Source organism: Nicotiana tabacum, chromosome 20, assembly GCF_000715075.1.
Source record: "Nicotiana tabacum cultivar K326 chromosome 20, ASM71507v2, whole genome shotgun sequence".
Taxonomy (NCBI): Eukaryota; Viridiplantae; Streptophyta; class Magnoliopsida; order Solanales; family Solanaceae; genus Nicotiana; species Nicotiana tabacum.
In genome coordinates this window covers 13,500,148-13,523,958 of record NC_134099.1, presented here as the reverse complement: position 1 = coordinate 13,523,958, position 23,811 = coordinate 13,500,148, and the positions used below count along the sequence as shown (strand labels likewise).

Below are 23,811 nucleotides of genomic sequence, written 5' to 3'. Positions count from 1 at the left end.
TGCTTTACGTGTTTTCTTGCTGCTCAGTTATTATTTACCTTTATTACTCACTGAGTTGGAGTACTCACTTTACTCCCTACACCTTGCATGCAGTTGAAGGTATTTGTTCACCCAGTAGCGGGTATTGGCTGCATGGAGGTAGAGTTATAGAGGTTTTAGCGAGGTGACTGCCAGCGTTCGCAACACCACTGTCTTTCTATGTTATTCATTATTATTGTTCAGTGTATTTCTAAACTGTAAAGTGGAAATTTCATTCTTATAGATGCTCGTGACTTGTGACAGCCCGGTTAGGACTGTGTCGGGCTGGACTTCCACATTATTATCTATATTTGTGTTAATTAACTGCTTTAAAAGATGAATTGGGTTAGACTGGCTGGCCTTGTTTTCAAGAGAGGCGCCATCACGACCGGGTTCGGGAATTGGGTCGTGACATTGAAGCAAGTAGCATTGTCATTATATAACTAATCCTAACAAATAATGGTCTTCAAATAATTTTTGTAATGCTTCATCATTTTGAAATCTTCCACCGGCTAAATTATCGATCATCAGACTGCATGACCTGAAATTACAAAATAACTATGTCAATAGATGAAATATAATAGTCTTCAACTGGGATGTTTATCGAGCAAACATTGCCCCAAGCTAAAGTTGTTTTACTATAGAATGACAGTTCCATTTTTTCTATAGAATAAGACATAACAAATCCGATTGAAACAAATCAAACTGCAATAGTATAGATAAGAAGTAAATGAGAGGAATTTTCAAGATATCAAGCAAATCAGAAAAAGATTTAAGCTTTCAAAAGTGTGCAAGATCTCCGGGGCAATAAAGGTGAAAACCACTCGAACTCTTTCTCATGTATTGCGGAAATGCATGTCAAGGTAGAGAAGAACCTTATCCAGGAACCTAGCCAGTACTTCTGTCCAATCCTTCAGGTGAGAATTCAAATTCCAGGAGATGACCTGCTAATTTATAAAGTCCTTTTCTCTACTAACATGCATCTCATTCTGCTTCCTTGTCTATTATCACGCGACATCTTTGCAAGAAGTAATGGAAAACCCACATATAGCAGCTGATCTCTTTACATATGAGCATAGAGCAGTGAAGGCATGGGTTAACAGACATAATGTGTCACCTGTGATGAAACAGAGACTGCAGCACAAGATGCTTACCCCAAACCACACATTACGCCTTGCCATACAAGATTGGAAGTCACATTTGTTATGTGTGCATATAGCAAGCCAATAATAGTTTCGAAGAACAATAAAAGGGAAGGAGTGAAAGGAAAAGAACTTGGACATATATTATATTCTGTTGGAGAGGCATCTTGAGAATAACAACTGGTTCTAGTTCTTCTACAGGCCCTGTTGACGCTACTGTAGTTAGGGGTTCTCATGTTTTGAAGAATGCAACAGTACCTGTGGTTGATCGAAATTTAACTAGGACTTCTATAACTATAGATGCTGAGCAATACGTTAATGCAGCTAGACAGCTGATCACTAAGGAACATGAACAATCTAAGATACAACTATCAACATATGAGAAAGATAAAAGATGGTACTCTCAATATATGCAGCTGGACAGCAGGTACTTTATGCTCCGACTCCTAATGGGAATCGAGCTCAATCATCTACTGAACAAGCTGCTGATTTGAAGGATCCTAAGGCAACAAATGGTACAAAGGTTTTGGAATTCCCTACTGAGATTATTGTTCAACAACAGTTGGTGCATGTACATGATCAACCAGTTGTTGTACCTGCTGAATTGTTTGAAAAAATAGCAGGCTCTAAAACTACAACTTTGAATAGGGTTTCTCAGGTTTGCGATGGGGAAAAATAGGTTTATAAAAACCCTACTGCTAATCGTATTTCAGATCAACGATATACTCAAGTTTGTCGTAGGTAATAAAGCTATGCAACAACTTAATAATGGACGGGGACAGATTAACACTATGACTGATGCAACTATTTCACGTGCTGAACTAGTTGAAAACCAGCAGGCTTTAAATCTATTGTTGTGCATGATGAGAGGTAAGAACTTGAATGTGTTGATGTTTTGGATAGTGTAGCTGCTACAGGTGATAAGACAATGCTTGAACAAGTTGAGAACTGTCCAAATAGTCCACTGATCAGGCCATCAATGTTGAAGTTATACTCAGATAGTCGGGGTGCCTCTACCGGCCCAGTGAGCCTATCGACTGATAAGGCCCAATGAACTCAACTTGGTCGTTTGGCCACCTACCTAACAACCACATGCTGCCAGGTGCAATTGCTCTAAGGCCTTTATTTATTCTTTTTCTGTGGTGAACATTTTAATTCATTTTTTGCAGAGATGTCCATGGTTTATCTTCAAGGAAAGACAAGATAATCACAGTGGTCATGATTGTTCAGGCTGTTGTGACAAGCTTTATTGCTATTGCTGCCAACATCTTCAATCTGATTGGAAATAGTTCATAATGACCTAAAAGTCATATTTTAATCAGAGGAACTTCCAGATAATGTACACAAAACATTGGCTAATGTTAATTAGGGTGCACCACATAAACAAACAACTATTCAAACTCCAACATATTAAAATATTGTGTCCTTATTCCATCAATGATTTCCTTGCCATTTTATTTTGATTGTCATAATTCAAAATAATATCTAAGATGTAGCCAACCATAGCACATTATGGGAGGTGTAAAAAATAATATCTCCATACACACTAAAGTTTTAGTCTCTTTGATATCATAAATTTGGATTTAAACAACTCCATAGCCTTCGCTTTGGTCCCAAGTTTGCAGTTTTTAAGAGACAATATGGCCTAAGTCACTATGTTCTAAGCTATTATCTCAATCTTAGGTTTTCATCATTGTCATATGAGAAGTATACTAAGGCAATTAAAGCTGATTTTTGTTTTTTCTTATAGTATTCACTTTTAGTTATGTCTCACGCAATCAAAATATTAGGCAATTTTTTGCGACATGAGGTTCACGATTCTAGTGACTAGCTAGATCGTTACATATAATTTCAAATGATAGTATCAGAAAAGGCAAATAAAGTTCTCATAATCCCAATTCTGGAAAGATAACCAAAATTCAGAAAATAAAAAAGAAGAAATCTTACGATTGTCCTTGCAGACTCAGCATCCAGTGGCCTACCATCCTTACGTTGTTTATGAGTTAATATGAAAATGTGTGCTCATGTAAGCTTTACCCCATTTTCAGCCTAATATAATATAATAATGTCAAATATGCATAACAAAGAGAGTTTTAGATAATTAAATTTTAAAATATATACAAGAATACTTTCTCATCCATCAATGTGGCAATACTTTTTGACCCCTCCTATATGAGGCATCTTTTGATTTGATCTGTTATTTCTATTTGCGTGGGTAGGCTTCTATCATTACAACATAAAAGTAATATCTAATAATTTATACATAAAAACTAACAAAAACGATCACACAATAAAAATTAAATGTGTATTTTAAAAGTATAAAATTGATACCTTCGCTTTATCAGAAAGCCAATAAGAGACCAGACCGGTCCATTGATCTCATGGTATACGACTTGGTTTATTTCTTAGCAAAGCATCTTTCGTCTTATATTTTGTCGTATACACATTTTTCAAGTCATATTTGTAATCTTTCCATTTCTTTCTTGTTGACTTTATGACATATGCTTCTCCACGAGTTGGGATAGAGAACTTCTTCTGTGAAATAAAAGAAAACAATCAAAAGATAATATCACGTATAATAAAATAATATATTATTATATTCACACATCATAAGAATAATAATAACTCCATACCTTCACAAACTCGACCAGTTTCTTCTTTTCATCTTTGGCAAAGTTTCTCCAATCATCTATTTTTAGAGGTGTTAGTTCTGGAGATCTAGCGATTATGCCTAGAAATCTAGCAAGCTTTCGACCCTCTTTTCTTATGGTTGGTTACGATTATTGAATTGTATAGCAATTGTATTCCCTGGTGGCAGTTTCCGGATATCTTTTAATATTGTGGGTCCACAAACCTTTCTTTCCTCTGAACTACCTGATTTGAAAAAGATTTAATGATCATTAAGAGAATGGAACAATTGCTTTCCAAATTAGTGCAACATCTTCTATTTTTCTTTTAATCTACTATAAGATGTTATCACCAAAAAATCTCAAAGATAGCAAAATATACTACGAAATAAAATTTTTTAAGTGGTATATACTTTTGTAGTAAGAGCATGGGAGTGCAGGACGCAACCAACACAAAAATATTTATAGAAAATCTCAAGGAACAATAAAAATAAGAACAATGTACCACTCAGTAAATGAACTAACATGTCCAGTAGATAAACAAAAAGTATTACCTGATTCATCATTCTGTTGAACCTTAGTATCGGTAGAATTATTCATTTTATTAGATTGAATATCATGTGTTTGTACTTGAGATCAGTTCAGTCCATTCATCAATTGTTCAATATAAGGTCGCGTATCTGCATCATCATGTTGTTGAATAACCATCCTGTTTTCACCTCTAGTTCGCATAGCTCCTTCTCCAAAATAAAGTAATTAACAAGCTGCAATAACATGTGAAAGTGGACAGAAGACAAAAATTGTATCTGGAGGTTGTCAAAATTACTGCCACTCAATCAAAATTTTCACATAATCCACTAATAGAGATAGATACTTGAGCTCGAAGACAATTTACATTAACATAAAAGATGATAATAAGGGAACAATTATTTTTGACAAGGATAATCCAAACGAAAAACAGTTTGTACAATAATGATTCATGACCTCTGATCACATACCTTAAGTATAAATAATTCAAAGCAAACCAACTGCCAAAATTATGGAGCAAAGCAAAGTGTTAACAACTAAATGGTTTAACAGGTAATATTTATTTCAAATTAAAGGATTTAGACCCAACCAGTTATCTTTGGTCAATACTTTAATTTAAAGTAACTTTTCATCAATTTTTGTGGCAAAATCAGTAAAAGATCACAACAAAATGCAGCTAAAATTGAGACTATACTCTCACCAAAACAAACTGAAAATATTTTCACAAGATTATGATAACACAAGTTTATGTTCTATGACTTCACAATAAATTCCAGAAACAAATGCAAAGAAAAAACCCCAATTTTCTTAGAGAAAAAGAAGGGTTATTTTCCAAGGAAATTTCAAAAAGAGGAAAAGATATGAATCTAATAAGATTCAGAATCCCAAATTCACAAATTCAAGGCAAAATTCCTAACTATAGCTAATACCCCACATGAACAAAACTCATAAACATATCAAAACGATACAAATATTCCAATCTTCCCAAATAACTCCAAAGCCAAATTTTTTTTTTTACAAAATTTAGTTATTTTGCGCGTAAATTGGTCCAGATACCATGATCATTAAAAAATTCAAAGAAAAAAATCAAGAAAAAGAAAAAATACATATACTTTGAGCTGAACTTTAAATGAGTCTAGCCGATGAATATATTGAAATTGAATATGAAGAAGGAACAAGAAGGTATCAAAGGTAACCTTTTGTTTTATTTGGTCAAAAAGGATTATGGCGACTTTCAATTTTGAATCATCCAATTGAACCCTAAAGATAGAAATAAAAATATAAAGAAAGACAACTCACCAGTAATTGTTATGGTGGCCAAAAATTTTGGTTGCAGAGAGCCACCAAATTGAGAAGATACTTTCTATGATTTAGAGCGTAGCTTTTTTTTTTTTTCTCTTGTTTGCAGTCTTTAGGGTAAATAAAGTACTAAAATTTAGGTGCGAGGGAAAAGAAAAAATTGGAGGGAATATGAAAAGTAAAAATAATTATTTTAGCGGCTTTTCCTCTTGAATGGACGCTAATACATAGTAATTAGCAGCCAATATTCATTAGCCAGTAATATTTGCCTTCCGTAAATAAATTAGCGGCAATTGTCTTATTGCCGCTAAATAATTGTCGCTAAAGACTTTTTTGTTGTAGTGATGTTCCAATAAATTGAACGAGGATACTGGGAAAAATTTAATGGAAATATTAAAAACCAATCCTTACACTACGTTTTTGAAATCCTTAAAAATATCCCACAATTATCAGATTTCTACACTGCGCTTAAGTGTGATGCTGGTCTAGATCAATGAATATACAATATACCAACTACGTCAGAAGTGGCAGGAATATGGGTAGAACAAGATACCAATAATTGTATCCCTACACCACATATCCGAATATATACAAAAAGTGATAGAAGCCAGCTGGTAAATTATTATTACGGATGTTATGACCCATTGCAATATCCATTACTGTTCCCTTACGGTCAAAATGGTTGGCATTGTGGTATTCAAAAACTTAAGCCTTCAACTACCCCTTCTAGAACACATTCGTATTGTGAATACGAACAATTGCCATGTGTAATCAATATGACTTCAATTGATGGATTCCTTGACATGGAAGCTGAAGTGATGCAAAAAGGCAAACGAAAAAGAAAAACAGTTTCCTGTCGTGAATATTATTGTTATCAACTCCAAATTAGAGATGATGAAAATATAATCTTACATTCAGGACGATTATTTCAATAATATGCTGTAAACGAATGGATAAAAGTTGAAACTCAAAGATTAAATTTTCCTTTTTTCAATCAAGATTTATTCAAGATGGACGTGTTAGCAGGACTTTTAGATATTTTATGACGCGGTGAGAGAGAAGGCTCACAGGTAGGTACGAACAAAATACTTCCACTTAGCTTCATAGGAGGACCAAAATATATGCGTCGCCGGTAGATGGATGCTATTGCATTAGTGCAGCGTTTTGGAATGCCCAATATATTTCTAACTATGACATGTAACCCTTCTTGGCCTGAAATTCAAGAAAACTTGTTGTCGACGGATGAAGCTCAGAATAGACCCGATTTAGTTAGCCGAATATTTCGAGCAAAACTAGAAGAGCTTCAAAAGGATATACTAAAAAGACAAATATTTGGTAAAGTTGCAACATTTATGTACACGGTCGAATTCCAAATATGGGGACTTCTGCATGCTCATTTTCTTATTATACGCGATGAAAAATACAAACTATTGACTCCTGAAGCATATGATAAATTTGTTTGTGCTGAATTACCGGATCCTAAAAGAAACTCTGATTTATTTAAGCTTGTTACACAACACATGCTACATGGTCCTTGCGGTCAATTAAATCCAACAAGCCTCTGTATGAATAAAAAAACGGTCATTGTAAATTTAAATTTCCAAAAGAGTTTGCTGAAAAGACAACTAAAGGAAAAAGTTCATACCCTATTTACAGAAGACGAAATACGGGAAAATCTGTGGAAATTAGAGGACAACTTTTTGATAATTCATGGATTGTTTCTTACAATCCATTCTTACTTAGTAAATTTAATTGTCATATAAATGTGGAGATTTGCTCTGATATTAAAGTTGTACATTTACAAGTATATTTGCAAAGGACATGATAAAATTGCATTTCATATACATCCTAATGAGACGAATATAGAAGTAGATGAAATAAAAGAATATCAATCTACTAGGTGGGTGTCACCACCTGAGGCTGCGTGGCGCATATTTGCTTTTCCTATAAGTGAAATGATTCCAAATGTATACCATCTTCAACTACATCTTGATGGACAACAAATTGTTTCCTTAAAAAATATAGACAATATTAGTAGAATTGTGAATAATCCTATGATTAAAAAAACAATGTTAACTGAATTTTTTAGAATGAATAGTGAAAAGAAAATGCTATGACTTTGAATTTATTATATCGGGAATTTCCAGAATATTTTGTATGGTCCACAACATACAAGATGTGGTCACATCGCCAACAAGGATATGTTATTGGTAGAGTTGTGATATGTCATCCAGCCGAAGGAGAAAGATACTATCTTAGATTGCTCTTAATGAACGTAAAAGGACCAAAATCGTATAAAGATTTGCGAACTGTAAACGGAATAACTTGTGACACGTTTAGAGAAGCTGCATGTCCCGCCCCGAACCTGGGCCTAGACGTAACACGACACTCGGTGCCTGACTACATGTGACCGAGCGAACAAACTGGCTGGCTGAATCAACATGTGGTATCATAACATATTGTATGCGGAAGATAAACTAACACATGCTGATATACTGAAAGTCTGGATGATATAAATCAAAGTGCGAAAATACTAATACAATTCTTAAACATATTTGTAGCCGACATAACTTAATATGAAAAGCCTGTGACTTTGTATAACTATTACTCTAGTCTATGAAGCCTCTATTCGAGTACTGAAAACACTGACTGTATGTGAATACTGAAGACTGTAGTAATGATAATCCCCCGAAAGGACTGAGGATCACCAAATAGCTGGTACGAGAATCCTAGCGCTCAGAATCGTCAACCTATAAATCATTACCTGCATCGTGAGATGCAGGCCCCAGGCAAAAGGGATGTCAGTACATTTGAATTGCACTGGTATATAAGACAACTGAAAGAAAGAATTATAAATGCTGAAGCTGAAACTAAGCTGATAACTGAGAATTGATAATTGATACTGAAATGATAACTATTGAAATAGAAATTAAAAAGATAACTGATAGTTGATAACTGAACTTATAACTGATAAATGAAATGATAACTGAACCGATAATTGATTACTAAAATGATAACTGATAACTGGTAATTGGAATGATAACTGATAACTGAAATGAACAAAGGAAGTAAGGATATGAATACTCCCTCTTCTAAATGATGAACAACCTGTTTATTTGAATAAATAAACTACGGCCTCAGGCCCAATAAATATATGTGCACAACTACGGTCTCAGGCCCAAGTATACGTATACATACCTATGACCTCAGATCTAAAATGCAAGCATAAACTGCGGCCTCAGGCCCAAAGATGCATAAAGCATTAACTGCGGCCTCAGGACCAAATACAGGTGTTCGACATTCAGGGGTTTAAAATTAGGATTTGAGAATCATACTGCAATACGTAATAGTGAATTACTGAATTCCGCTGAGTTACATTATGCTGGAATACTGGATCACACTGAGTTACATTATACTGGAATACTAAATCATACTGAGTTACACAGTACTTGAATACTGAATAGGACTAGAATGAGACATGTATTCTTGAATTGGTTGTGAACACTGAAACTTTAACTGTTTATGACATGCTGAGTAAGCTATACTGAGACTTAGGGGCATCAAGCCCAAGTCTATTTTGAATACGAACTGAGCTCACAACATTCAGAATGAAAGTCATAAACGAGTTATGAAGCTAGAGAATAGAAGTTCTACAACTATTCAAGGAACTAGGCTTAACTATATTTCTAAGGCAATTGATACGTCGTAAAAGAAACGTAGTGTAGGGAGAATCATTAACATTCCCAAACATAGAGAGTTAGCCTCACATACCTTAACTTCCTGCTCTTGAGCATAATACAATATTCGCCAACCCTTTCAACTTTAATCTATATCAATACAAGTCAAAGGCATTCCAAATTAGCAACAATAGTCATGTTTTGGTCAATTAGGCATTTTATCAAATACTCGGTGGCATAAAGCTTCATAGCCCTTATTAATGGTGTCTCTACACCCAATAACCCATTAATTTGCTCTTAGATAAATTCTAAAGTCTCAAATGGTTATAATCAACATTATTCTTTATCACCCATAAGGTATTCAACACCCATAACCAATAATAACCAATCAACAACCCAAACCTATCACAGTTCATACTTTCTATCAAACTCATCAACTCATATCTCATGAAATAGAGTCTATAATCATTAATTCAATGATAGAATCAATTAGAGGGTGAAGATATTACCTTTTCGACGTTCAATCTTCTTGAATTCGAGTTCTAGGGTTTCTTCTCTCAACAATGGTATCCCAAATCGAATATCTAATGATATGGAGGGTTTACCCATGTTAATAATATGTTGGGAAATTAAAATTAACTTAGAATCACCATTAGAACTTACCTTGGATGGTGGAGGTACCCTTGAGGAGTTAGGTTTTTGAGAGTTTTTCTTTCTAGAGCAAGTTTTTATGTTTTGGGGTTGTAGGGGACGAAATAAGGCTAAAACAATGACCTCCCAAGTCTTCCACCGCCTCCCGGTTGGCGTGATTGCGGTCCCGACCGTGGTAAATCGCTGAGACACTGCCTCGCCACCGCGGCCGCGGTAAAACGCGCCAGGACCGCGGTGGTTTCACACCTCTCTGTAAAACGGACATAACCTTTTTCACATAGCTCCGTTTGGGCTTCACAATATATCGTTGGAAATCTATTTCAAAGGCCTACAACTTTCATGTTTTGGGATTTCCCAAATTCCTTACACAGTATCACTAAAACCTGCTGGAATATAAACCTTCTGCAAACTTAGTCGATTTTGTCAAATGTTATGCACCTCACTTTCCATCTTGATTTTGAAACAACTATTTTCACCCATAATCATCCCGATGGGACTTCACATGTTCAAAATATATCCTTACTACTCCTTTAACTCATTCATACCTAAGCCGAATTTTTTTCGGGGTGTTACATTATCTCCCCCTTGGGATCATTCGTCCTCGAATGATTGTCCTGATTGTAACTTTTGCTAACTCCGGATCATAAACGGGTATGGTGCAACCATGAACTTTCATTAACACTTGCATACTAAACATAATGAATACATGAATACTGAACTGAACTGCATTGACTGAATATTGATCTGGCATGAATACATGAATACTGAACTAACATGGATATCTGAATATTGAACTGGCATGAATATTTGAGAATTGAACTAACATCAATATCAAATTACTAAGCTGGCATGAATATCTAAGTATTGGACTGACATGAGTAGCTGAGTATTAAACGGACTTGAATATCTGAGTATTGAATTGACATGAGTATCTGAGTACTGAACTACTATGAGTATCTAAGTACTGAACTGACATGAGTATTTGAGTACTGAACTGACATGAGTATCTGAGTACTGAACTGGCATGAGTATTTGAGTATTAAACTGACATGAGTATTTGAGTGTTGGAAACTTGAATGTTATAACATGACACGTGAAATACTGGTTGTACCACCACTAACTCTGGTGGTAACTCCAACTCAAAAGCTAATTGATTGATCATTCACAAGATTCTATATGACCCAATATAGCAGGGACTAGGCTTCCCCTTCTTTTCAAATCTCATAACGCCTTTCACAGGCAAAACTTTCAGAAACAACCAATCATCAACTTGAAAATCTAGGTCTCTATGCTGCACACTCGGATAGGACTTTTTGGTGGCGCTGAGTCGTCTTCAAATGCTCTTGAATCAACTTAACTTTATCCATAGTCCGATAGACCAAATTTGGTCCCAACAACTCCACTTCGCCAACTTCGGACCAACTAGTTGGCAGTCTACACCTTCGCCCATAAAAATCATGCTTTCAAAATGAGCAAGATAATCCTATTATAAGGCCCATATTTACCATCTCTACTCAAAATATGTGTATTTTGTGATAAAACACTGGGCTTTCTACTGCTCGACTTTCACTTACTGATCATTCGGATACTCGTCCATAAAGTCTACAATGTTCTTTTTCATGTCGTTCCACCAATAAATCTTCTTAAGACCATGATACATATTGTGGTACCTGAGTAAATAGAATACTTGAAATTCTGGGCTTCTAGCATGATCTTCCCTCTTTAAGTCCATCTATGTCTGGAACACATAATCTGTCGTGGTACCTTAAAGCACTATCATCTCCCCTTATTCCGAAGCTATCATTTTATGCCTGTGAATCCCCTCTTTCAGCTACAACAAGTAGGGATCATCAACTATTTCTCCTTCACTTTGCCTACTATGGGGGGACAAGTCATATTCTAGACAACAACTCTACTATCTTTGGAGTATGCAAATTGAACTTCTATCTAGGCTAAGCGGTGAACTTCTTTCACCAGAGTTGTCTTATCTATCTCGATCATGAGTTATACTTCCCACACTTGATTATCTTCTTAAGCACTTCCTGAAAACACTTATAGAATTGTTGTGAGCTACGAAGTCTCATGTGATGCCATTACCCTTGTGATACATAACTGGGCATGATTTTATAGCTTTTCTGTGATCACTTTATCATCAATAACTAAGCTCGATGATCATTCTACTCACTATGTTTTTCTTACACATGTTAGACATAATCCATGTGGAAATTATACAATTTTCCCTCATTACCAAACTGATTTTCTTTTTCATATCCCATGCTACTATTTGAGTTTCAAATCTCCAACTGGACTTACTAAAAATTTTCACATCACCCCTTAGACCACAAGTCTTATACTTGTGAATCCTTCTCTTTTTGCTGGGATCCAAATAACTTTCCTTATTCTCTGTAATTCTTTGCACTCTATGTCAATGACGACTCATCTTCCAACTTACTTCTGAGAAATCTTTCTTACTAGGAAAAAACTAAATTATTCACTTAACGGAAAGCTAATGTATTCGCAACTATCATATACAATCTTAATAATTTAACTCTGCTCACACTGTCAATCCTGGCAAAACCACATTACGATAATTCCTAAAGGCTATTCTTCTATAGTTTGTGCTCTCACTGCTAGCTAATATTTTTTTCCCACTGCTACTGTACTTCGAGTTTAACTTAAACTCTTTGGGTTCTGAGACACATTCGGTATTTCAAACTATCATACACTCACTAGAGTTAACCTGGCTAAGTGAATCAAATTATACCCCTACTAGCTCTACTGAAAGTGATATTTCACTATATCAACTCAAAACTTACTTACTATTCTTTTACTAACCACCTGCTAGCATTATAGTTTCTTCTCCTGCTTTGAATAACTAAAGTGAAGCATAAGGTTACTCCTAACTTCCCTCATCATCTGACCATATTCTTTTGCCGCACACTATCATTCTTTTCGAACTATGTACATGGATCACACTTAGGGAAATTCATCTGTCTTAAACAAAATTAGAATATGTAACCCCAAACTTTCTATATAATACAAAATCATATCATGCTATAAACATCCCGGGTAATCATTTAGTCACGTTACCTAAGGGGGAATTGTCATATCTTTTATCTTACACCAATAGCTGCTTCTTATAGTAACTTACTAACGTGGTACTTATAGTTCTGATTTGAATATATATGAACAACTTAAAATCATTCCCTGAAATTCACTATTGGGTGCTCTCAGTTCTCATTGCATACATCATATCTTCTAGTCATTTGCATGAGTTGTACGAAATCACATCTTTGGTAATAACAAACTGTTACAACCCATATCCACACGCGTTAGTTCATGCCATATATTAGTTAACACAAATCCAAGAAGGAATTACCTTTGAGATGATAAGAAGTTAATCCTATTGGTTTTAAGTGATACAAGGGTGTATAAGGGTGATTAATAAGTATTAGATGTTAAACGAATCAAGGATGTTATAACTCGTATTTTCAGGTAAACCTTGTCACACCTCCTTTTTGCGCGCCCGCCCCGAAGGGTTAAAATGCGCGAGGGAGTTTTTCCAATTTAAGTGACAATATTCGAATGGGATTATTTATTTAATTCAGAGTCGCCACTTGGGAAAGGTTTGGCTTTTGGTGTCCCAAGTCACCGGTTTATCTTGAATCCCAAATCGAGGAAATTTTTGACTTTCCAAATGAAGTCTGCGAACCAGAAATTATAAGTAAGGAATTCTGTTGACCCGAGGGAAGGTGTTAGGCACCCACAGATCCCGTGATTCTAGCACGGTCTCTTAAATTGTTATAATGGCTAAATATTTGATTTTAATACATGTTATAACTTGTGTGCTTTTATTAAGTTTAAACCGTTATTATTATTATTTTTTAATAGAATTGCAACATCGTGAAAATGCATCTCGAACCACGTCGCAATCAATGCACCCGTGGTTGTTAATACATTCTGACTCCATTGAGATTTGGATTTGGGTCACATAAATGCGCACCCGAATTTAAGAATGTAATTTAATTAAAATCGCGCCTAAAGAGTCTAACGCGTTATTATCTTTGAGGAAGGCTGCGAAATTCGCTGAACAGCCCATCCCAAATTCTGAGTATTTTTAGTATATACATTTATGAGGGCCCCGCAGTTTGTGCATTTTATTGGGCGAGGCTCGACTCATTTTATTTTTAAAAGGGCAAGCCTAAAAGCAACTATGATTTTCATTTTTTTGTTTTGTCTCTATAAAAAAATAATCCTAATTTATTCACTAAGATTATCTAGAGCCATTATAATCGGGTTACATGAGATTCACCCCCGAAATTTAGAAATTAAGCATCACAACTACGTCATGGGAACCGTACCCGTAATCACAATGATTTATTAATTGCACCTAATCAACGAAACTTGATTAATAACATCTACCAATTCAAACGAATCTAGCTTTCATTTAGTGACTTGAGAAAATAATTCTAATCAAACACACATAAATCAAAACAGAAACAAAAGAAACAATAGTAAAACATTTAGACAGATCTAAATCAAAACTGAAACATTCATCTAATGCAAACAAGAAATTAGAGGAAATGAACCTTTGATATGAATATTCTATCAATAGACTGAGAAGACAACCTTCTTCATGAAATGGATACAGCTCAACAATCGTTACTCCAAAACGAAATCAAGCCAAGCAAAACCATACGGACTAGAAGGAGACTCAAACGGAAACCTGGACTAGCGACTTTGACCGGCGACGAAAATCCAAACGCATCTGTTCCGATTTCTTTTAGCCGATTTCAGCAGATCTTTTGGCTCATTTTTGGTGGTGTTAGGGGTGGATTTTATGGCTATTTGCAACAGGTTTTTGCTGCTATTTTAGAGGTCGTTTTGACTGAAGAAACGGAGCTATTTTCAAGCTTGTTTTGATGTGTTTTGAACTGATTTTGATGGCTGAAATACTGGAGCTTCAAGATTGGTTTTCATGGTGAAAAGTTAGTTATTTTCTGGTTTGAGAAGAAAGAAAGAAGGAGATACGTTAGGGAGGGGGTGTTCTTCCCGTGTATATCCGCGGTATATTGAGTGTATATCGAAGGTATACCCTGTCCGCGTTTTTGGGAGGGGGTGTTCTTTTGCCAGAAAAATGGGTAGTGGTTGGGTGGTTTGAAGAAGATGAAGAGAGGAGAGGGGGCTGGTGTCTAAGGTCTTCTCCCGTGTGTGTTTTTGTTTGGGTTTTAATGGAGAATATTGAAGACAATGTGTGTGTTGTGTGTTGTGTGCATGTGCTAGCATGTGTGAGTTGTGTGTTGTGTTCATGTGCTAGCATGTGTGAGTTGTGTGTTGTGTTCATGTGCTAGCATGTGTGAGTTGTGTGTTGTGTTCATGTGCTAGCATGTGTGAGTTATGTGTTGTCATGTGCATCTCGATTGAAAATATTTTGGGCTAGGTCCGAAAATTAGGCCTAAAATGAGTCGTTTGAACCCAAATATTATTCTTTCCTCGCAACCGAGAATAAAAATACGACCTTAGTTAATTAATCCTACGTAAGCAGAATAATTATTAAAACAAACTAACAATTAAAACCAAAATATATATATATATATTTTTTGTATTTTTAAATTTATATAAAAATAAAAATAAAGTACTATTTTTGTATTTTTTTCAAAATTTATGAGAAATAAATAAACTAAAATTTATATATCTTTTTTTTGTAATTTTCATTTTTGTGACGAAAATAAAGTAAAAAGAGTCAAAATAAGCTGAAATAGCTACATTAAGGCTAAATTAAATATTTACGTGCTAAAAATGTGAAAGATTTGGGGAGGGACAAAAATCACATGTCAACAGCTGCCCCTCTTTGACTGGAAATGCGAAGAGTTTTCAGACAAAGAATGACTAGACAGGTTTTTGACCCGACCCTTATTTAAGGAGACCAAAAGAAAGAAGAAAGGAGAATGTGACCGAGCTCTGGTATCTGAGCTGCCTACATATCCTTGGCTATAAAGGAATCAGGCCATGTGTAGTTCAGAAGTGAATGGGGCGATGGAGTGCCGAGGTTGAGAGCCGCGCGAGGTTCCGTCGAAGTTCCGGTCTGATGTCCTATTTATTACATAAAAATCAAAATTAAAAAGACTAACTAAGCCTATCAGCTACGAGTTACAAGATTCCTATCTATAATTCTTTCGCAACTTGATCTTGAATCTTAGCTGATTCTGCTTATAGACTTCGATCTGAATCTTGATGCTCTCAAGTTGTAGGCGCCTGTTTATTTCTGCGGCATTGAGTGAAACGGGATTGGCGGAGCTCGAGAATTTGATCAAATTTGAGCGACCTGCCCTTTGTTCGTTCCAACATTTGGGGACATCTTCTTTTTTGTTCTTTTTCTTTTCTTTATTCTGGATTGAGACTCATCCCGTAGGTTATCCTGATCCATGTGCCTCGAGGTCAGACCTGCTGAGACAACAAAACAAAACAAACGAAATTTTCTGCCCCAGTTTTACTGAAAAATTTCGTGGGTTAATTGTCATGAAAATTTACAAAATTGATGAGGGGATTGGAAAACTCTTGTCTAAAAACGCAACTCAAGGAATGTAGCCCTAATGTCGCAAAAGGTAAAAATGCGCAACTCAGGGATTGGAGCCCTAATGCTGGCTAAAAGGAGAAACGCCCAGTTCAGGGATTGGAGCCCTAATGCTGGCTAAAAGGAGAAACGCTCAGTTCAGGGATCGGAGCCCTAATGCTGGCTAAATGGAAAAATGCTCAGTTCAAGGATTGGAGCTCCAATGCTGGCTAAATGGAAAAACGCTCAGTTCAGGGATTGGAGCCCTAATGTTGACTAACAGGAAAAATGCTCAGTTCAGTGATTGGAGCCCTAATGTTGGCTAACAGGAAAAATGCTCAGTTCAGGGATTAGAGCCCTAATGCTGGCTAACAGGAAAAATGCTCAGTTTAGGGTTGGGGCCCTAATGCTGGCTAACTGGGAAAAAGTTCAGTTTAGGGTTGGGGCCCTAATGCTTGACTGAATCGACAAAAGTTCAGTTTTAGGGTTGAAGCCCTAATGCTGACTAAGGAAAAGTTCAGTTTAGGGTTTAAAACCCTAATGCTGACTGAAGGAAAGAGTTCAGTTTAGGGTTTTAAAACCCTAATGCTGACTAAAGGAAAAGTTCAGTTTAGGGTTTAAAACCCTAATGCTGACTGAAGGAAAGAGTTCAGTTTAGGGTTTAAAACCCTAATGCTGACTGAAGGAAAGAGTTTAGTTTAGGGTTTAAAACCCTAATGCTGACTAAAGGAAAAAGTTCAGTTTAGGGTTTAAAACCCTAATGCTGACTAAAGGAAAGAGTTCAGATTAGGGTTTAAAACCCTAATGCTGACTGAATGGAAAAGTTCAGTTTAGGGTTTAAAACCCTAATGTTGACTGAAAGGAAAAAGTTCAGTTTAGGGTTTAAAACCCTAATGCTGACTGAAGGAAAAAGTTCAGTTTAGGGTTTAAAACCCTAATGCTAACTAAAGGAAAAGTTCAGTTTAGGGTTTAAAACCCTAATGCTGACTGAATGGAAAAGTTCAGTTTAGGGTTTAAAACCCTAATGCTGACTAAAGGAAAAAGTTCAGTTTAGGGTTTAAAACCCTAATGCTGACTAAAGGAAAGAGTTCAGTTTAGGGTTTAAAACCCTAATGCTGACTGAATGGAAAAGTTCAGTTTAGGGTTTAAAACCCTAATGCTGACTAAAGGAAAAAGTTCAGTTTAGGGTTTAAAACCCTAATGCTGACTAAAGGAAAAGTTCAGTTTAGGGTTTAAAACCCTAATGCTGACTAAAGGGAAAAAGTTCAGTTTAGGGTTTAAAACCCTAATGCTGACTCAGTTTAGGGTTTTAAAACCCTAATCCTGATTAAAGGGAAAAGTTCAGTTTAGGGTTTAAAACCCTAATCCTGATTAAAGGGAAAAGTTCAGTTTAGGGTTTAAAACCCTAATCCTGATTAAAGGGAAAAGTTCAGTTTAGGGTTTAAAACCCTAATGCTAACTAAATGGAAAGAGTTCAGTTTAAGGTTTAAAACCCTAATGCTGACTGAAGGGAAAAAGTTCATTTTAGGGTTTAAAACCCTAATGCTGACTAAAGGGAAGAGTTCAGTTTAGGGTTTAAAACCCTAATGCTGACTAAATGAAAGAGTTTAGTTTGGGGTTTAAAACCCTAATGCTGACTAAAGGAAAAAGTTCAGTTTAGGGTTTAAAACCCTAATGCTGACTAAAGGAAACGTTCAGTTTAGGGTTTAAAACCCTAATGTTGACTGAATGGAAAAAGTTCAGTTTAGGGTTTAAAACCCTAATGATGACTGAAGGGAAGAAGTTCAGTTTAGGGTTTAAAACCCTAATGCTGATTGAAGGAAAAAGTTCAGTTTAGGGTTTAAAACCCTAATGCTAACTAAAGGAAAAGTTCAGTTTAGGGTTTAAAACCCTAATGCTGACTGAATGGAAAAGTTCAGTTTAGGGTTTAAAACCCTAATGCTGACTAAAGGAAAAAGTTCAGTTTAGGGTTTAAAACCCTAATGCTAACTGAATGGAAAAGTTCAGTTTAGGGTTTAAAACCCTAATGCTGACTAAATGGAAAAGTTCAGTTTAGGGTTTAAAACCCTAATGCTGACTGAATGGAAAAATTCAGTTTAGGGTTTAAAACCCTAATGCTGACTAAAGGGAAAAAGTTCAGTTTAGTGTTTAAAACCCTAATGCTGACTGAATGGAAAGTTTAAAACCCTAATCCTGATTAAAGGGAAAAGTTCAGTTTAGGGTTTAAAACCCTAATCCTGATTAAAGGGAAAAGTTCAGTTTAGGGTTTAAAACCCTAATCCTGATTAAAGGGAAAAGTTCAGTTTAGGGTTTAAAACCCTAATACTAACTGAATGGAAAGAGTTCAGTTTAAGGTTTAAAACCCTAATGCTGACTGAAGGGAAAAAGTTCAGTTTAGGGTTTAAAACCCTAATGCTGACTAAAGGGAAGAGTTCAGTTTAGGGTTTAAAACCCTAATGCTGACTAAATGAAAGAGTTCAGTTTAGGGTTTAAAACCCTAATGCTGACTGAAGGAAAAAGTTCAGTTTAGGGTTTAAAACCCTAATGCTAACTAAAGGAAAAGTTCAGTTTAGGGTTTAAAACCCTAATGCTGACTGAAGGAAAAAGTTCAGTTTAGGGTTTAAAACCCTAATGCTGACTAGATGGGAAAAATTCAGTTTAGGGTTTAAAACCCTAATGCTGACTGAAGGAAAAAGTTCAGTTTAGGGTTTAAAACCCTAATGCTGACTGAAGGAAAAAGTTCAGTTTAGGGTTTAAAACCCTAATGCTGACTGAAGGAAAAAGTTCAGTTTAGGGTTTAAAACCCTAATGCTGACTGAAGGAAAAAGTTCAGTTTAGGGTTTAAAACCCTAATGCTGACTGAAGGAAAAAGTTCAGTTTAGGGTTTAAAACCCTAATGCTGACTGAAGGAAAAAGTTCAGTTTAGGGTTTAAAACCCTAATGCTGACTGAAGGAAAAAGTTCAGTTTAGGGTTTAAAACCCTAATGCTGACTGAAGGAAAAAGTTCAGTTTAGGGTTTAAAACCCTAATGCTGACTGAAGGAAAAAGTTCAGTTTAGGGTTTAAAACCCTAATGCTGACTAAATGGAAGAAGTTCAGTTTAGGGTTTAAAACCCTAATGCTGACTGAAGGGAAAAGTTCAGTTGAGGGTTTAAAACCCTAATGCTGACTGAAGGGAAAAGTTCAGTTTAGGGTTTAAAACCCTAGTGCTTACTAAATGGAAGAAGTTCAGTTTAGGGTTTAAAACCCTAATGCTGACTGAAGGAAAAAGTTCAGTTTAGGGTTTAAAACCCTAATGTTGACTAAAGGAAAGAGTTCAGTTTAGGGTTTAAAACCCTAATGCTGACTGGCTGGGGACAAAGTTCGAGGATACTAACTGACCTTTTTTTTTTGACTTTTCTTGTTTTAGTAGAAGATAAAAGGGAATCTCGTGGAAACTTACCTTTCGAGTGAATTCTTTATTGCCAAACTGTTTCTTGTACTCACGTATCTTCTTCTTTGGGTGACACCTGCTTCTTGCACGGTTGTCTTGGATTATTCCTGTTTCAACCTCTCAAACAAAGAACAATTGTTAGTTCGGAAATGGCGGTTGGTTCGGTGACCTTGATTGTTCCTATTGCTTTGTTGCGTCCTTATTTCCATTGAGAAATCCTGCCATTGATTGGATTCAAATGGTGAAACCCTTTTGGACTGCTCAGGCTTGTATTTCCAAATTCTGTGATGATTTGCCTTGTAAGGCTCCCTTTTTTGTGTCCCATTTTGCTTGGGGATTCTCAACGGGGATTTTATTGGGGATACTCTGTGGTGATTTGTACAAGGTGGTCTTGCCGGGGATTTGTTGCAAAGCGGACTTGCCGGGATTTGTTGGGAAAGCTCACTGGGGAATTTTACAAAGGGATGGCGCTGTGTGGGATTTGTATAAAGGGAAGTTCTGTGGGGATTTGTACAAGGGAAGTTCTGTGGGGATTTGTACAAGGCGGACTTGCTGGGGAAATTTCTCTCCCTTTTTTTTAAAAAAAAAAATGTAGTCGGACATCATGATTCATCAGGTTTGGACAAACGTGCAACCGAAACGAGGTATTTTCCTTCAAAACGGAATTTCGTGAAACCAAACCTGCCACCTATCCTTTCCGGTATATCTGGAACTCAAGGTTAAAAAATGAGAGGGAATCGAAGAAAAACAAAGAAAGGAGAAAGCAAACTTCAGAAAAGAAGTGTCCCTTTCGGGACGAAAAAGACTTATCTGAGGAAGACAATGCTGGCTTTAAATGGACATGACATGCTCTTTGGACTGGACGTCTGACCTTCAATGAACTTGCATTTCCTCCCGAACCAAAATGGGTCTGTGTTTCAAACCGATGGAATTTTGCCGAGACTTCCTGGGGCGGAGTCATCTTTTCGGCCAACAGCGCCCTTTGCGGGTTTTCGCTAGTTGACCTCTCTCATTTCCCTCCTTGTTGTCGCTTGATAGCACTCTTTACGAGTTTTTACTACACAAGCTCTCTCATTTTGGTTTCTCTACTCCCGTCGCCTCGCGGTGCCCGGAGGTTTTCACCGACGAGACTCTCTCATTTTACTTCTCTCAATTTACAGTGTACCGATCTCCATTCGTGACGCTTTTTGGCTTCCCGTTACCTTTGATAATTGATCTGAAAGGCTTGTGCTTGGCAAAGAAAAGTAGATGATACTAACTTCTAAACCGCTTGACGTGCCCCGGTTTCAATTTCAGGGTAAATGGGATTTTATTGTTGGTGTGACTGAACCTCAGGGAGAGGCTGCCTACGTATCCTTTCGGAATCAAGTCAGACGTAATTCAGGCTCAATCAATTGTTGGTTTTTTTTTCTTTTTTTCTTTCGGAGCATCAGGGATTTTTTTTGATCCTCAAACCTAACTGCAATGGCTAGTCGTGTGGGACTTAACCTTTCCAACTTTATTTTGCCTTTGTAGGCCTATCTTTTCTGTCTTCTTTCTTCCAATTTCAATTTTAGAGCATTTAGGGGTACCTTGGTTTCTTCGACTTTGCTGAGGCGATTAGCCATGTGAAACTCAACCCTTTCAACTTCAATTGCCTTTATAGGCGCTTTAATTTGATTTTCTCCTTCCAAGAGTTTTGATTCCTGAGCATCGGCCGCCATGGCCAGTCGAGGTCGACTTGATGCACCTGTTGAGGCTGGGTGCCTTTTGCACATTAGCGTGTATCAAACGAAAGCCCTGTAAATCAGTCTTGCCAATCTTTCTTTGTCTTGGTTTTGGAACAGTGTTAGACCAAAAGGGATTCAAAGAGAAACAAATAATTGAATGGAGAAAGAGTTTAAAAACTAGAAGTGTCCCTTTCGGGCAAAGGAGAGAAGAACTTATCTGGAGTACATGCGGACTTTAATGAACATGACATGCCTTTTGGACTGGATGCATGATCTGTGTAAACCGTCCAACTCTCAAAAATTCATCACAACTTTGCCTTGAATACCGAGGAACCTTGCCAGGACTCTATTGATGCTGATGGCTGTGAGGATCTTATTTTCGATCACGGGTGCCCTTTGTGGGTTTTCACGAGCTGGCATTTTTCATTTTATTTCTTGCCATCTCCTTATAGTGTTCGTGTGGGTTTGCATTAACAAGACTTCTCATTTTGATTTTCTCTGCTTACCGTCGCCTTACGGTGCCCGTGTGGGTTTTCACCAATAAGACTCTCTCATTTTATTCTTCTCATTTTGTTGTATCAGGTCCAAATAACTCCATCTTCCCATTTTGAACCGCTTTGCCGATTGATCAGAAGGACTTGAACAAGGTTTGGGGTAAAAGAATTTGGATTGAACTACAACTTTGGAACCTTTTGGGCGGGATCATTGCCGAACCATTATAACTTCTGCCCCAGTTTCACTTTTGGGGGACTTCTTGTATTTTTGTTTTGGTGCGACTGAACCCCAAGGAGAGGTTGCCTACGTATCCTTTCGGAATCAAGTCAAACGTAGTTCAGGCAACTTTTGTTTTTGGATTTTTTTTGTTTTTCTGATTTGCCTTGTTTTTCACTTCCCTTCCCTTTTTTCATGTTCATCATCTTTTTTTTTGTATATATATTTTCTTATTTTTCCAATTCTTTCTTCTTCTTCTTTTTTTTCATTTTTCCTTTTCATTTCAAATTCTTCTTCTTCTTTTTTTCATTTTATTTTCAATAATATTTTCAGGTTCCAAAGAGGGCAATCAAAGAAGAGTAACCAACTCAAATGGGTTTGCAAAGGGTTGATAGTGTTTGGGTAGCGAGAATGAAAGCCTTCGTCATCTCAAACGAAAAATGTTAGAACTATATATTGGATCCAACATAGTACCTTTTGACTGCATTTGCATTGACAGTTATTTCAAGGACGTTTCCTTCGATGTGTCCCAAGTACAACGCACTATTTTGGCAGTACTCTTGTTGCAATGTATGTACCTTTCCAATCTGGACCCGATCTTCTTTAAGCTTTTCCAAATCTTTGTCTTGTTTCCTTAAGCTATTTTTCATTGCGACCCAATTCTTGATTCATTATTTCGAGGTCTGACAGAGTTTTAAGATCCGGGCATGAAGTCCGCAAGCATGTCATATTATTGAAATCTGCATTTAACATAACTAAAAGAGAATGAGAAAATTCACAAGATTTAAGAAAAGAGACATTCCGGGAAAATGAAATATCAATTTCATTTGATTTTTTTTTGTTTTGTTTTGTTTTTTTTTTTAATTTTTGAAGATAGAAGGGTTTACATCGGAAAGTAAGACAATAAAGTAAAACATCTCGATCACACCCTGAGACAATCCAGATGCAGAAAGGATAGCAAGACTGGCTACCGAGACTCCCGTCTGATAGGGAACTTTCAGGCTTGGCAATCGTTTTTTTTGGCTTTTCTTCTGTCTCGACAATGGCTACAATAGCCTTTAGTGTCGAATCAAATTCCTCAGCTTCACAGATCATTCCGTCTATTGGCCCATTTGTGAGAGTAGGTAGGGGAATGTTCATCATATTAGGAACTTTTTCGTCCCGGAGAACGATTCTTTCAGCTTCAATCAAGTCTTCAATTGCCATTTTGAGGGTCCAATGACCAACAGTCCTTTGTACCGTGCCTCACTGTTCCGGAGTGGCATTCACATCTAGTATCAGCTCGATGCAGGAGGGGGGACCCGGTGTTTGGCCGATTTGGGGCCACTGGCTACAACAGACTTCGCCTGACTGGCTTTTGGAACAAGCCTGAGTATGATTCACCAATAGGGGTGAACTGATCCCTTTTGAAAGACTCTCTTGGGTGAGGATTGTACTGAGGAACATTTGATTGGTGACCATATG

General features: G+C 36.6%; 1 long non-coding RNA gene across 6 annotated transcripts; it reads right to left on the bottom strand.

Moving 5' to 3' along the window:
• Positions 1 to 319: 319 nt before the first annotated feature.
• LOC107828395 (uncharacterized) lies at positions 320 to 5,768 on the bottom strand. Of its 6 annotated transcripts, XR_001657725.2 has the most exons (7): positions 5,615 to 5,733; positions 4,786 to 4,815; positions 4,342 to 4,551; positions 3,794 to 4,034; positions 3,492 to 3,695; positions 3,108 to 3,209; positions 320 to 559 (listed from the first exon to the last, which is right to left on the bottom strand). It is a non-coding gene; the product is annotated as an uncharacterized LOC107828395 (long non-coding RNA). The 6 variants fall into 6 exon arrangements; XR_001657724.2 differs by lacking the exon at positions 4,786 to 4,815 and having other exon boundaries at positions 5,615 to 5,768; XR_001657722.2 differs by having other exon boundaries at positions 4,342 to 4,815; positions 5,615 to 5,748.
• Between the last annotated feature and the right edge of the window lie 18,043 nt (positions 5,769 to 23,811).